Genomic DNA, 14404 nt, shown 5'->3' with positions numbered 1-14404 from the left:
CCTATTCCATATCAATATTTTTCAGGTGTCAACATGTTATACTTATACGACCTTGCTTTCAGATGTTTTTGTGCCAAGTATCCACAATGGTGTGTACTATCCCCACTTGTTAGCATTCCATGCCGGTAGCGATCTCCATCGCCAACACCAAACACAGCGGTGCTCCACGTGTATCACGTGACCTGGTCGGCTCCACCAATGCCGACGCGCGTTTCACCCGCTCGACTGGAATTCAGACCGGGCTTCGTCAGGGCGTAATACTGCTTTGATCCACACATCCTGTTTTATAGATCAATGATGTTGCGCCTCTGCTGGAAGGTGAAAGTTTAGCATACTGCTAAAGGCAGCTTTCAATCTTATGCGGTTACATTCATTTACAACCTTATATTTCAAAATTTAAAAAGCAAAACCCAAGTTAAGAAATGTTACATATTTGTTACAACATTTGTACTTGATTGCTATAGAGATAAAAACATTACAATCTGTCATTCTAGAATTAACATGTTCGTTTCTGATATCTTGTATTTAATAGAATCTGCTTATTTAATGTTATGAAAAATGGAGTGTAAAAACAAATGCTTCTCCATATCAACACTCAATTCTATCATAAACACAATCTCATAGGAAGCAGGCCATATCCAATTTATCATTGAGACCATTTGGAATTTGTGTCCCAAGGATTGATATCCACCTGCATTCCTTTCTTAGGAGGGTTTTATCATTATCCCCTCCTCTCCCGTTTATGATGCCTTTGTCTTTACCCACGAATCTGAGTGAATCAGGATTGCAATAATGTGTCAATTCAAAGTGTTTTGCCACATTGCTTTTAGGATTTTTATTCTTTACATCGTCTCTGTGTTCAGAAATGCGGTCCTTTATCGCCCTCCTCGTTTTTCCCACATAGAAAAGTGGGCAGTCGCAGGACAGCAGATATACGACCCCCTCAGTATCACAGTTCACAAAATGTTTCAATCTATAGGTTTTTCCCGTATTCGTTCTGAACTCTTTTGTCTTGCGCATGAATTTGCATGTCACACACCCCTCGAGTTTAAACTCAGAAGAAAAACGCTACCCCTCGAGGCAAAGATACCAGCAGAGTCACGATCAGGGCCAAAGGAATTATCGCCAGGGCAGACCGAGGCGGTCTCGAGGTCACAGGGGCTACTCGAACTAGCTGATAATAATATGCAGGTAATCAACCTGTCCTCCTTTAAACTGAACTATACACATATAGAGGTCCTGAAAAGGGGTCTTTCATTTTGCCCCACAAATAATTTGGATAAGTTTAATTTCTTAAAAGATCTCCATTTATTTGCAAGGCGTATTGTACTTTCACAAATTATGAAGGGTAAGAGTAAACACCTAGTTGAGGATATCTCACTGACTCGAGAGGACAATACAACAGTATTAGCCCTGCAAGAATTACTAACTGACTCTGAAGGTAGCCAGCAGACTTCATCACAAGATGAGGACACATGTACCAATGTATATATTTGCTCAAACCTAAAAGCGAAATCAAAATATATGCCACAGCTATCCATGGTCCTGGCAGTAAATATTTTTGTTAAACAAGTAGAGAAAGATCTACAGAATATATCCATCACTGGTTTGGTAGGTGATAATCTTAACAAAGCTGAAAGAAAGGCTCTCAATGACCTAATGAATGCTAAAGGGGTGGTCATAAAGGCGGTCGATAAAGGCGGCAACCTAGTCTTATGGGATGAGCAGATGTACGTTCTGGAAGTAAAAAGACAGCTATTGGATAAGAGACAATATCAGTGTCTTACATTCAATCCTATTTCTTCTATACAAAATGCACTATTCTTTGTTCTAAAAGGAGCGAAGGACAAAGGTGTAATAACTCTATCAGAGTTTAAATATCTTTATCCTGATCATCCAATAATGCCAGTTTTTTATTGTATCCCTAAGATACACAAGAACCCTACAAATCCACCCGGCCGCCCCATAATAGCAGGCATAGGGAGCCTAACTGAAAACCTTGGAAACTACATAGATCACTTTCTAAGACCCTTCCTTACGACCATGCCCTCATTTGTTTTAGATACAGCCGACTTCCTGAGAAAGGTTGAAGGCTTGAGTGTTCCTAAAGGGGCACTCTTGGTTTGTCTTGACGTTGAAGGACTCTATTCGTCCATCCCACATGAACTGGGCATTGAGGCAAGTAAACACTTCCTCATGACAAGAGGAAATTATGCCCAGAAGCATACAGACTTTGTTGTCGAGCTACTTAGGTTTGTATTAACAAATAATGTATTTATGTTCGACAGCAAGATATATAAACTAAGACGCACTGCCATGGGTGCCACCTGCGCACCTACATACGCCTGTTTACACCTAGGCATATGGGAAATGGAGGAAGTCTTTCAGAGCCCCCTATTTGAGGAAAATATCCACATATGGTTGAGGTATGTGGATGACATTTTCCTCATCTGGGAGGGCTCTGAGAGCCTCCTAAGAGAATTTTTCGACACCTTAAATGTAAATAATAGAAACATCTCTCTTACTGTTCAGTACAGTAAAGAGGCAATTGCATTTTTAGACATTGAGGTGAAACTTGAAAAAGGGGTGGTTTCAACTGAGAACTTTCGCAAATCCACTGCGACAAATAGCCTATTAATTGCCTCTAGCCATCATCCCAGCCATTTGAAAAAAGGAATACCTAAAGGTCAATTCCTAAGGCTTCGTAGGAATTGCTCTAGTAAAGAGAAATATCTAAAACATGCGTCAGAAATGGAACAAAGATTCCTGACTAGAGGGTACTCCAAGAGAGTGGTCAAAGGGGCATTTAATAATGCTTTACATATGGATAGGGAGAAACTTCTCTTGCCCACACCAAGGAGTAATGAATCTAAAATAAGATTAATTACTGACTACAATTGCCACTGGAACTCCCTGAAAGGTATTCTTGCAAAAAACTGGCACATTCTCACTAGTCATACAGGGGTAAAAAAGGAAGTAGGTGACTTTTCAAACATTACCGCTAGACGGGCACCTAACCTTAAGGATAAGTTGGTGAGGAGCCAATATTTTTCCAAAACAGGACAAAGCAATTGGCTTACAAAACATAGATCCATAGGTAATTATCCCTGTGGAAAATGTGTGACATGCAAATTCATGCGCAAGACAAAAGAGTTCAGAACGAATACGGGAAAAACCTATAGATTGAAACATTTTGTGAACTGTGATACTGAGGGGGTCGTATATCTGCTGTCCTGCGACTGCCCACTTTTCTATGTGGGAAAAACGAGGAGGGCGATAAAGGACCGCATTTCTGAACACAGAGACGATGTAAAGAATAAAAATCCTAAAAGCAATGTGGCAAAACACTTTGAATTGACACATTATTGCAATCCTGATTCACTCAGATTCGTGGGTATAGACAAAGGCATCATAAACGGGAGAGGAGGGGATAATGATAAAACCCTCCTAAGAAAGGAATGCAGGTGGATATCAATCCTTGGGACACAAATTCCAAATGGTCTCAATGATAAATTGGATATGGCCTGCTTCCTATGAGATTGTGTTTATGATAGAATGGAGTGTTGATATGGAGAAGCATTTGTTTTTACACTCCATTTTTCATAACATTAAATAAGCAGATTCTATTAAATACAAAATATCGGAAACGAACATGTTAATTCTAGAATGACAGATTGTAATGTTTTTATCTCTATAGCAATCAAGTACAAATGTTGTAACAAATATGTAACATTTCTTAACTTGGGTTTTGGTTTTTAAATTTTGAAAAATAAGGTTGTAAATGAATGTAACCGCATAAGATTGAAAGCTGCCTTTAGCAGTATGCTAAACTTTCAACTTCCAGCAGAGACGCAACATCATTGATCTATAAAACAGGATGTGTGAATCAAAGCAGTATTACGCCCTGACGAAGCCCGGTCTGAATTCCAGTCGAGAGGGTGAAACGCGCGTCGGCATTGGTGGAGCCGACCAGGTCACGTGATACACGTGGAGCACCGCTGTGTTTCGTGTTGGCGATGGAGATCACTACCGGCATGGAATGCTAACAAGTGGGGATAGTACACACCATTGTGGATACTTGGCACAAAAACATCTGAAAGCAAGGTCGTATAAGTATAACATGTTGACACCTGAAAAATATTGATATGGAATAGGTGACCATGTTGAAGAAACTAACGGCACTATGTTAAGTTGGAAAAGGCGCTGCTTTGTCTTATACCAAGACTAATATCTTGATATCTGTCTTCGCTTGGAGTCATACATTTCTTGCCTAGACTGTGCTTCATAATACACAACTTGACTCTCACTTGCCTATATGTGGAAATACTAATCTACTTGCGACATCTTTATGCTAACATCTTTGCATCTTGCCTTGCAGACTTTTTCTGTGGAATTGTGTGTGTATATACATAATGTGAATTTAAACAATATTGCATAAACTGCACTACTTCTACAACCGCTACCCACTTGTTTATTTATGTACATATTCAGGGGGCTCACCTGATGGCTTGCTTAGATCCCGTTTGTAACCTGCGCAGCAATTAGCCCCTTACTTGTGGGGGTGCTGTAAGCAGCTGGGTGTAGCTAAGCCAGAGGAGGTCTCACTTGATATAACAAATGATACTTTGTTCATTCCAGTACTTGTGTACATTCCAAACAGTGTAACCATTCTTTACAAGGTGCCTAACACAGGTTTTGCTATGTCTACCACTTAGATCCCGGTTCTTACATCTGCCCAGGATATACCTTCCAAGTCATTTGTGTGGGGGGTTCTGTGGCAGTTGGGTGTAGTGGTCGATTATATAACCCTGTGTCTAAGCAAAATTATTGCTATCTATACCTTGCCACATATGTGCTTTTCGTGTACCCCTGACCGGTCAGGTTCTTTTGATCTGTCTTTCATGAGCCGAACTTGTATGCTTATGTGTTTTAATATTTGCATGGATTTATTCCCATGATGGGTGGGATTTGACTGCCACGATTAAAGTTATTGAATGACATTTAAGTGATTTGTGAGTTTTTCTAAAAAAGAGTGCTGAAACCCTGTCTTTTTGGTACCAGGATTATATTCCAGGTACCTCTCTCTTTTGTGTACATGATATATATATATATATATATATATATATATATACATATACAGTATATATATATATATATATATACCCATATATAATCATGTATATATATATATATATATATAAGTATATATATGTATAAATATAAATTATACAAAAATAAACATATATATATATATATATATATATATACATACATATACAGTATATATATATATATATACCCATATATAATCATGTATATATATATATATATATATATGTATATATATATGTATAAATATAAATTATACAAAATAAACATCAGATATATATATATATATATAAAAATATTTAGAGGCAGTTGGGACACATTTGTAGCTGCATTCTGATGTGGTAACCAACCCAGCATATGCTCATGTCCCCACAGACCACCTGGTTTGCCCGCATAAGGAACCCAGCCACTCGGCTCCATTGATCTGCATAGTACAGTCAGCACCCCAACATCCACAACTTTGAAGCCAAAAACATTTTTTTTTAAATGTTGGTGGATATTCAATTAAAGTAATGTTCAGTGACTGGAAGAATCTAATACAAAATTCCTAATACCATGTACCTGTTACTGATCTAATCAGCCAGTTCTATTGGCTATTCAAATCACCCAATAGAATTAAAGTAGCTTTCATCCGATTGGCTGATTTGAATTTGAAGGCTCAAATCAGCCAATAGGAATTCAAGGGACGCCATTTTTTATCGCGTACCTTGAATTCCGATTCAGTGTACGGCAGCAATCGTATGAAAAGGATTCTCCACGCTCCATGGCTCCGGTCTTCTGTTCCAGCGTCGCCGATCTTCAGTTCCTGCATCGCCGGTCTTCAGTTCCAGGGAGGACGGTCTTCAGCTCCACGGTCATCGGCTGGTTCCTGAAAGAAGAAGAGGTCGCTGCCTGGAAGAAGACTTCTCCGCCTGCAACAGGACCTTCTCCGCCAGTCTTCAGGACAGGTAAGGAGCACTTGGGGGTTAGACTTAGGTTTTTTTAAGGGGGGATAGGGTGGGTTTTAGAGTAGGGGTGTGTGGGTTGTAATGGGGGGGTTGTTCTTTTTTTTTTACAGGTAAAAGAGCTGATTACTTTGGGGCAATTCCCCACAAAAGGCCCTTTTAAGGGCGGGTAATAGAGCTGATTACTTTTTGTAATTTAGTTTAGGGTAGGGACATTTTTTTATTTTGGGGGCTTTGTTATTTTATTAGGGGGCTTAGATTAGGTGTAATTATCTTAAAATTCTTGTAATCTTTTTTTATTTTTTGTAATTTAGTGTTTGTTTTTTTTTAATTTAATTTAGTTTAGTGTATTTAATTATATTTTAGTTTAGATAATTGTAGTTTATTTAATTTATTGATAGTGTAGGTGTATTTGTAACTTAGGTTAGGATTATTTTACAGGTAAATTGGTAATTATTTTAACTAGGTAGCTATTAAATAGTTATTAACTATTTAATAGCTATTAATAGCTATTGTACCTAGTTAAAATAAATACCAAGTTACCTGTAAAATAAATATAAACCCTAAAATAGCTACAATGTAATTATTAATTATTTTGTAGCTATCTTAGGGTTTATTTTATAGGTAAGTATTTAGTTTTAAATAGGAATAATTTAGTTAATATTATTAATATTTAGATTTATTTTAATAATAATTAACGCCTAGATTTAGAGTTCTGCGTTAGCTGTCAAAACCAGCGTTAGGGGGTCCTAACGCTGGTTTTGGTCTACAGCTGGTTTTTAGAGTCTTGAAGGTAAGGATCTAGCGCTCACTTTCCAGCCGCGACTTTTCCATTCCGCAGATCCCCTTACGTCAATTGCGTATCCTATCTTTTCAATGGGATCTTTCTAACGCCGGTATTTAGAGTCTTGGCTGAAGTGAACGTTAGAAATCTAACGACAAGACTCCAGCCGCAGAAAAAATCCAGGAGTTAAGAGCTTTCTGGGCTAACGCTGGCTCATAAAGCTCTTAACTACTGTGCTCTAAAGTACACTAACACCCATAAGCTACCTATGTACCCCTAAACCGAGGCCCCCCCACATCGCCGCCACTCTATTTAATTTTTTTAACCCCTAATCTGCCGACCGCACACCGCCACAACCTACATTATCCCTATGTACCCCTAATCTGCTGCCCCTAACATCGCTGACCCCTATATTATATTTATTAACCCCTAATCTGCCCTCCCTAACATCGCCAACACCTAACTTCAAGTATTAACTCCTAATCTGCCTCACCGCTACTCTAATAAATGTATTAACCCCTAAAGCTAAGTCTATCCCTAACACCCCCCTAAATTAAATATAATTTAAATCTAACTAAATAAAATAAATCTTATTAAATTATTCCTATTTAAATCTAAATACTTAAATAAACCCTAATATAGCTACAATATAAATAATAATTATATTGTAGCTATTTTAGGATTAATATTTATTTTACAGGCAACTTTGTATTTATTTTAACCAGGTACAATAGCTATTAAATAGTTAATAACTATTTAATAGTTACCTAGTTAAAATAATTACAAAATTACCTGTAAGATAAATCCTAACCTAAGTTACAATAAACCTAACACTACACTATCAATAATTTAATTAAATAAGCTAATCTACAATTATCTACAATTAAATCAACTAAACTAAATTACAAAAACAAACACTAAATTACAAAAAAAACACTAAATTACAAAAAATAAAAAAAGATTACAAGAATTTTAAGCTAATTACACCTACTCTAAGCCCCCTAAAAAAATATCAAAGCCCCCAAAATAAAAAAATGCCCTACCCTATTCTAAAATAAATATTTTACAGCTCTTTTACCTTACCAGCCCTTAAAAGGGCCTTTTGCGGGGCATGCCCCAAAGAATTCTGCTCTTTTGCCTGTAAAAAAACATACAATACCCCCCCCCATCATTACAACCCACCACCCACATACCTCTAATCTAACCCAAACCCCCCTTAAAAAAACCTAACACTAAGCCCCTGAAGATCTTCCTACCTTGTCTTTACCGGGTATCACCGATCCGTCCAGAAGAGGGTCCGAAGTCTTCATCCTATCCGGCAAGAAGAGGTCCAGAAGAGGGTCCGAAGTCTTCAACCTATCCGGCAAGAAGAGGAGATCCGGACCGGCAAACATCTTCATCCAAGCGGCATCTTCTATCTTCTTCCATCCGGCGCGGAGCGGGACTATCTTGAAGCAGCCGACACAGATCCATCCTCTTCTAAGACTTTGGACCCTCTTCTGGACCTCTTCTTGCCGTATAGGATGAAGACTTCGGACCCTCTTCTGGACGGATCGGTGATACCCGGCATGGTGAAGACAAGGTAGGAAGATCTTCAGGGGCTTAGGGTTAGGTTTTTAAAGGGTGAGTTTGGGTTAGATTAGGGGTATGTGGGTGGTGGGTTGTAATGTTGGGGGGGTATTGTATGTTTTTTTACAGGCAAAAGAGCAGAATTCTTTGGGGCATGCCCTGCAAAAGGCCCTTTTAAGGGCTGGTAAGGTAAAAGAGCTGTAAAATATTTATTTTAGAATAGGGTAGGGCATTTTTTTATTTTGGGGGGCTTTGTTATTTTTTTAGGGGGCTTAGAGTAGGTGTAATTAGTTTAAAATTCTTGTAATCTTTTTTTATTTTTTGTAATTTAGTGTTTGGTTTTTTTTGTAATTTAGTTTAGTTGATTTAATTGTAGATAATTGTAGATAGTTTATTTAATTAATTTATTGATAGTGTAGTGTTAGGTTTAATTGTAACTTAGGTTAGGATTTATGTTACAGGTAATTTTGTAATTATTTTAACTAGGTAACTATTAAATAGTTATTAACTATTTAATAGCTATTGTACCTGGTTAAAATAAATACAAAGTTGCCTGTAAAATAAATATTAATCCTAAAATAGCTACAATGTAATTATTATTTATATTGTAGCTATATTAGGGTTTATTTTACAGGTAAGTATTTAGATTTAAATAGGAATAATTTATTTAATAAGATTTATTTTATTTAGTTAGATTTAAATTATATTTAATTTAGGGGGGTGTTAGGGTTAGGGTTAGACTTAGCTTTAGGGGTTAATACATTTATTAGAGTAGCGGTGAATTCCGGTTGGCAGATTAGGGGTTAATACGTGAAGTTAGGTGTCGGCGATGTTAGGGAGGGCAGATTAGGAGTTAATATTATTTATTATAGGGTTTTTGAGGCGGGAGTGAGGCGGATTAGGGGTTAATACATTTATTAGAGTAGTGGTGAGGTCCGGTCGGCAGATTAGGGGTTAATAATTGTAGGTAGGTGGCGGCAACGTTGGGGGCGGCAGATTAGGGGATAATAAATATAATATAAGGGTCAGCGGTGTTAGGGGCAGCAGATTAGGGGTACATAGGGATAACGTAGGTTGATGCGGTGTACGGAGCGGCACATTAGGGGTTAAAAATAATATGGTTAATAAGTGTAAGGCTAGGGGTGTATAGACTCTGGGAACATGTTAGGGTGTTAGGTGCAGACATAGAAAGTGTTTCCCCATAGGAAACAATGGGGCTGCGTTAGGAGCTGAACACTGCTTTTTTTTCAGCTCAAACTGCCCCATTGTTTCCTATGGGGGAATCGTGCACGAGCACGTTTTTGAAGCTGGCCGCGTCCGTAAGCAACGCTGGCATTGAGAGTTACAGTGGCGGTAAATATGCCTGTACGCTCCCTTTTTGTAGCATAACGCAGCCATTCAGACAACTCTAAATACCAGTGTTGTTTAAAAGGTGCGGGGGGAAAAAACACGCGTAGCTAACGCACCCCTTTGGCCGCAAAACTCTAAATCTAGGCGTAAGTTAGGGGTGTTAGAGTTAGATAGGGTTAATATAGTGAATATATATATAATATAATAACTATATTACCTATATTAACCCAATGTAATTATGGTTAATATAGGTGGCGGCGGTGTAGGGGGGTCAGATTAGGGGTTAATATATTTAATATAGGTGGCGGCGGTGTAGGGGTATTAGATTAGGGGGTAATACATTTATTATAGGTGGCGGCTGTGTAGGGGGATTAGATTACAGGTAAAAGAGATGATTACTTTGGGGCAATGCCCCGCAAAAGGCCCTTTTAAGGGCTGGTAATAGAGCTGGTTACTTTGGGGCAATGCCACGCAAAAAGCCCTTTTCAGGGCTATTTGTAATTTAGTTTAGGGTAGGGACATTTTAGTATTTTAGGGGGTAATACATTTATTATAGGTGGCGGCGGTGTAGGGGGATTAGATTAGGGGTTAATACATTTAATATAGGTGGCGGCAGTGTAGGGGGATTAGATTAGGGGTTAATAATTTTAATATAGGTGGCGGCAGTGTAGGGGGATTAGATTAGGGGGTAATATAGTTAAAATATGGGCTCAAATAAGGGGGTAATAATTTTAATATAGATGGCGGCGGTGTAGGGGGATTACATTAGGGGTTAATAATTTTAATGTAGCCGGCTGCGGTGTAGTTGGATCACATTAGGGGGTTAGACATTTAATGTAGGTGGCGGCGGGGTCCGGGAGCGGCAGTTTAGGGGTTAAACACTTTATTAGGGATGCAGCGGGGGATCGCGGTTGACAGGTAGATAGACATTGCGCATGTGTTAGGTGTTAGGTTTTATTTTGCAGCCAGTTTAGGGAGTTACGGGGCTCCAATACTCAGCGTAAGACTTACTAAGCCTGCATTTTGTGGCGAGGTGAAAATGGATTAAGATTTCTCCATTTTCGCCATGTAAGTCCTTACACTGTATATTGGATACCAAACTGCGCTGGTTTGGTATACCTGTCTATGGGCCAAAAAACTACGCCCGAAGGCAGAAATATACGAGCATAACTTCTAGGTTACGCCGTATATAGGATACCAAACAAGCGCAAAATTTGGCGTCGCCGGCTTTTGCGGGTGACGCTGCATATTGGATCGGGCCCCAGGTCTATATATTTCATAATTATCCAGAGAGCACAGTTTGAAAGGGACTAAAATTTTAAATCAGATACCATGGGGGGTAGTTATCAAGCCGGCAACCTCAAATACGCTGGAATTCCACAGCGTATTTGTGGCGAGGCTGATTCGCCTTAGTTATCAAAGGCTAGATCCCGGCAAAAGTAGAATTTTGTGACGTAAATTTCGATCCGCCAGACTCAGTCCGACACAGAACGATTCTTACGTCACTCCAGATGTTCCGCACACAAGTGAGGCACAATCTGACTACTTTTGCTAGTTATCAAAAAACTAGCAGGTACGCTTGGCACTTTTACGGCCCAGCGTACCTGGTTTTCAAACCGCCACCCTGGAGGCGGCGGATCCCATAGGAATCAATGGGAGTCTGACCATAGCGAAAGTACAAGTTCGCTGCTGCCCGACATCCCATTGATTCCTATGGGAGATGTCTGCACCTAACACCCTAAGATGTACCCCGAGTCTAAACACCACTAATCTGTCCCCCCCTACACCGCCGCAACTAAATAAATTTATTACCCCCTAAACCGCCGCTCCCGGAGCCCAACGCAAGCTACTCTATACATATTAACCCCTAAACCGCCTCTCCCGGAGCCCACCGCAACTATAATAAATGTCTTAACCCCTAAACCGCCGCTCCCGGAGCCCACCGCCACCTACATTATACCTAGTAACCCCTATCCTGCCCCCCTACATCGTTGCCACCTATATTAAATTTATTAACCCCTATCCTGCCCCCCCTACACCGTCGCCACCTATAATAAATTTATTAACCCCTATCCTGCCCCCCTTACACCATCGCCACTGTAATAAAATTATTAACCCCTAAACCTAAGTCTAACACTAACCCTAACACCCCCCTAACTTAAATATTAATTAAATAAATCTAAATAATATTTCTCTTATTAACTAAGTTAATCCTATTTAAAACTAAATACTTACCTGTAAAATAAACCCTAATATAGCTACAATATAAATAATAATTATATTGTAGCTATCTTAGGATTTATTTTTATTTTACAGGTAACTTTCAATTTATTTTAACTAGGTACAATAGTTATTAAATATTAAATTAACTATTTAATAACTACCTAGCTAAAAGAAATACAAAATTACCTGTAAAATAAATCCTAAGCTAAGTTACAATTAAACCTAACACTACACTATCATTAAATAAATTAAATAAACTACCTACAAATAACTACAATTAAATACAATTACATAAACTAACTAAAGTACAAAAAATAAAAAAAGCTAAGTTACAAAAAATAAAAAAAATAAGTTACAAACATTTTAAAAATATTACAACAATTTTAAGCTACTTACACCTAATCTAAGCCCCCTAATAAAATAACAAACCCCCCAAAATAAAAAAATGCCCTACCCTATTCTAAATTAAAAAAGTTCAAAGCTCTTTTACCTTACCAGCCCTTAAAAGGACCTTTTGTGGGGCATGCCCCAAAGAATTCAGCTCTTTTGCCTGTAAAAGAAAAATACAACCACCCCCAACATTAAAACCCACCACCCACATACCCCTAATCTAACCCAAACCCCCCTTAAAATAACCTAACACTAATCCCCTGAAGATCATCCTACCTTGAGTCATCTTCACTCAGCTGAGCAGCAATGGAACCAAAGTGGACATCCGGAGCGGAAGAAGTTATCCTCCAAGCGTCGCTGAAGAAATCTTCCATCCGATGAAGTGATCCTCCAAGCGGCGCTGAAGAAGTCTTCGATCCGTGCGATGTCATCTTCCAAGAGGCACTGAAGAAGTGCGATGTCATCTTCCAAGCCGGGTCTTGAATCTTCATCCCGCCGACGCGGAACATCCTTCTTTACTGACGGACTACCGACGAATGAAGGCTCCTTTAAGGGACGTCATCCAAGATGGCGTCCCTTCAATTCCGATTGGAGGATCACTTCAGCGCCGCTTGGAGGATCACTTCATCGGATGGAAGATTTCTTCAGCGCTGCTTGGAGGATAACTTCTTCCACTCCGGATGTCCACTTTGGTCCCATCGCTGCTCGGCTGAGTGAAGACGACTCAAGGTAGGATGATCTTCAGGGGATTAGTGTTAGGTTATTTTAAGGGGGGTTTGGGTTAGATTAGGGGTATGTGGGTGGTGGGTTTTAATGTTGGGGGGGGTTGTATTTTTCTTTTACAGGCAAAAGAGCTGAATTCTTTGGGGCATGTCCCACAAAAGTTCCTTTTAAGGGCTGGTAAGGTAAAAGAGCTTTGAACTTTTTTTAATTTAGAATAGGGTAGGGAATTTTTTTATTTTGGGGGGGTTTGTTATTTTATTAGGGGGCTTAGATTAGGTGTAAGTAGCTTAAAATTGGCGGCGGTGTAGAGGGGGGCAGGAGAGGGGTTAATAAATTTAATATAGGTGGTGACGGTGTAGGGTGGCAGGAGAGGGGTTAATAAATTTAATATAGGTGGCGACGGTGTAGGGGGGGCAGGATAGGGGTTAATAAATTTAATATAGGTTGCGGCAGGTTCAGGGAGTGGCGGTTTAGGGGTTAAACTATTTATTTATTTGCAGCGAGGTGCGGGATCAGCAGGATAGGGGTTAATAACTTTATTATAGAGGGCGACGGTATAGGGGGGCAGGATAGGGGTTAATAGGTATAATGTAGGTGTAAGTGGTGCCCGGGAGCGGCGGCTTAGGGGTTAATACATTTATCAGAGTTGCGGCAGGGTCTAGGAGCGGCGGTTTAGGGGTTAATACATTTATCAGAGTTGCGGCAGGGTCTAGGAGCGGCGGTTTAGCGGTTAATACATTTATCAGAGTTGCAGCAGGGTCTAGGAGCGGCGGATTAGAGGTTAGTAACTTTATTTAGTTGTGGGGGGGCTCCGGTATAGGGGGTAGAACAGTGTAGTTAGTGTGAGTGCTTAGTGACAGGCTAGCAATAAAGCTGGGAAAAAGCCGAAGAGCAGCGAGATTGGATGAGTGATAACTCTCACAGTCCGCTGCTCATCGCCCCGCGGCTTTTTGACAGCTTTATTTGATAACTTAGGCGAAATTTTTCAGGTCCGCGGCGGCGATGTGAGGCGAGCTTAGGCGGACGTATTGGGCCGGCGAAGGCAGGAAAGTTGACACGTTGATAACTACCCCCCTATATAATCAAACGCTATAATAGAAGAATTTCATTTAAAAATAAATAAATACACAAAATGAGAATTCTAGAAAACCTCAGACAAATCTGAGTTTTATTTGTAAAATCAATACCAAAGGGGAAAACAAAATGAAAAGAAAGTATATGTGATTTATTAGGGATTTTGTCACTTGTCAAGGGACACTCAAGTCAAAATAAAACTTCATGATTCAGATACAGCATCCAATTTTAAACAACT

The sequence above is a fragment of the Bombina bombina genome, chromosome 2 (genome assembly GCF_027579735.1).
Source record: "Bombina bombina isolate aBomBom1 chromosome 2, aBomBom1.pri, whole genome shotgun sequence".
NCBI classification, from domain to species: domain Eukaryota; kingdom Metazoa; phylum Chordata; class Amphibia; order Anura; family Bombinatoridae; genus Bombina; species Bombina bombina.
Note: the sequence above shows the minus strand (reverse complement) of the source record.